Below are 2711 nucleotides of genomic sequence, written 5' to 3'. Positions count from 1 at the left end.
ACGTCTGTCTCACACTGAGATAAAGACGTGGATCAACAACTCTGTGTCTCTGGTGGGTTTTCAGCAGCAGGGGGCGCCCACGGCAACGATGTGCTAACGCGGTGCTAACACTCTGTGCTAACACTCCGTGCTTACACTACGTGCTAACACTCTGTGCTAACGCGGTGCTAACACGCTGTGCTAACACTCTGTGCTAACGCGGTGCTAACACTCCGTGCTAACGCTCCGTGCTTACACTACGTGCTAACGCGGTGCTAACACTCCGTGCTTACACTACGTGCTAACACTCTGTGCTAACGCTGTGCTAACACTCTGTGCTAACGCGGTGCTAATGCTCCGTGCTTACACTACGTGCTAACACTCCTTGCTAACACTCTGTGCTAACACTGTGCTAACACTCTGCGCTCTCTGAGTGTTTTACACAAACGTCTTTAACAGAAGAAAAATATACGTTTTAAAGGCGCCACATCTAAGCATGTGGCCAAAAACGGTTACTACACAAATTCAAAATACCGAGGTCTTTTACGTTTCGTTTTCTCTGCCTTTGTAGCTCTGATGTAACTGGCAACCAGTGTTTGCTCGGCAGCTGAGACTCTACTGACTGCAGTGATTGGTAGACGGTGGTAGGTGGCGCCACATGATGCCAAAACATGATTTGTGGCCTATTTTGTGTGTACTGTGTTTGTTGGTGAGTTCAGTTTGTTATATGAACATTATTCCTGAGTCTCTTTGACATATTAGGAGGATTTAACGGCCAGTTGATTTAGATTTATTACATAATGCACCGTATCCTATTGTGCCCCGTGAAAGGCTTTTATTTTGAAAGTATCCGGCGGATGTTTCGTGTTGCGTTCACGGCACCTCGACACTGTGGAGAATCCAGCGACATGAATGTGGCATTCACGGCGCGCGGAGAAAAGCAGGAGGAGTCAAAGTCGAGTCGAGGAAAAAAAAGAAAAGTCCAAAGAAATATTAGTCCAAAAATCGCGTGTTCGCTTCGCGCCGAGAGGAAACTACGAGCTAATACTTCCGGAAACAAACAGTCAACGAACACGAACATTCCAAGAAAGTGGATTTTTCCCGGAATATCGACGCTGGGAATTGTCCCGCAGCCTCGGCACAAAGTGCCACCGTGGTCCGTTACCGTCCAGCGGTTTGAAAGTTCCGGAAGAGACGACGAAAGAAAAGTGAGTTTCAAACAAGTTAGTTTGGTTAAACCTGTGATGTTTGCGTGAAGTTTGCGTGATGCGAGGTGCGTTAACTGACCTCAGCTCAAAGGTCGTCTGTCCTCTGTTTACATCCAGACTCCGGCCGCGAAAAACCACTTTCTTCCGTCGCGTGTCTCTAAAATCTAAGTTCTTCCACTAAAAGAACGACTTATTATTCGTGACGGAAAACATACGACACTGGCGTTGAATTCGGCGTATTTTGTTGACGTCACAGAGTCGTGTAACGTGAGTGAAGTAGTGATTTAGACGTGGGCCACAGTGACCGCTAACCTGCGTGTAATTGAAGATATTTGCAGTGAGAAATCTTTTCCTTGTCCGTTATTTGTGTTTAATTTGAGCCGATGTTGAGAGAAACTGTCACTGTCGGTTTATCATTTAAAGTCACGTCCTTATCGTTTTGTTTTATGGTGTAAATCATCACGGAAATGTTAAATTGAAAGTTTTTTAAATGAAGATTGGTTTGTCTGGACCTACATGTTATTAAAACACTGTCTTAACTCTTGATGTGTCCCTTATATTAAATCAATAATTGGATTATTATATTATATAGATATATTATGTATTAAACATGTTTACAAAATATAATGTTGATTTAATATCTGTATTATAATTATTTCTGATGTGTTTGCTGTAATAATATCACATAAAGGAACAAAACTAACCAGAGAACCATATCTGCTTGTTAATATCGGTTTGTATTGGTGTCGATTCCTAAAATGGCCTGTTGGTGGCGCTCTTCTTGGAGTCAAACATCATAAATCCTCACAATTCATCGTGCTTCACTAACTTCACTCTGGACTCTGATAAATGTCAGCGTGAGCCGTAAAAAAAAGCCTTTGTTGGTTTCCACTCGACCGACTGTGTACATTCATCAGCTTTGTTCGTCTCGTCATGAATGCAGCGAGAAAAGGAAAAGCCTGAGGGACGAGGACGGGGACGGGGACGAGGACGGGGACGAGGATAAGGAAAAGCCTGAGGGACGAGGACCAGGACGAGGACGAGGTTAGTGTGAGTGAGACTGACAGTAACTGAGGAGGTTTATGTAACGTTAGTGAAGAGAAACCAAGATCCAGCTCTGACAAAACCTGACATGGACTTCACTGATGAGGGAAGTGACTTCACTAATAAAGAAAAGAGACCTTTACTGAAGAGACATTTAATAAAGAGACATTTAATGAAGAGACATTTAATAAAGAGACATTTAATAAAGAGACATCTACTGAAGAGACATTTAATAAAGAGACATCTACTGAAGAGACATTTAATGAAGAGACATTTAATAATAAAGAGACATTTAATAAAGAGACATCTACTGAAGATACATTTAATAAAGAGACATTTAATAATAAAGAGACATTTAATAAAGAGACATTTACTGAAGAGACATTTAATAAAGAGACATTTAATAAAGAGACATCTACTGAAGATACATTTAATAAAGAGACATTTAATAATAAAGAGACATTTAATAAAGAGACATCT

The sequence above is a fragment of the Microchirus variegatus genome, assembly GCF_963457635.1.
Source record: "Microchirus variegatus genome assembly, chromosome: 10".
In the NCBI taxonomy this organism is placed as follows: domain Eukaryota; kingdom Metazoa; phylum Chordata; class Actinopteri; order Pleuronectiformes; family Soleidae; genus Microchirus; species Microchirus variegatus.
The sequence above is the reverse complement of the archived record's forward strand: the minus strand, read 5'-3'. Positions refer to the sequence as shown.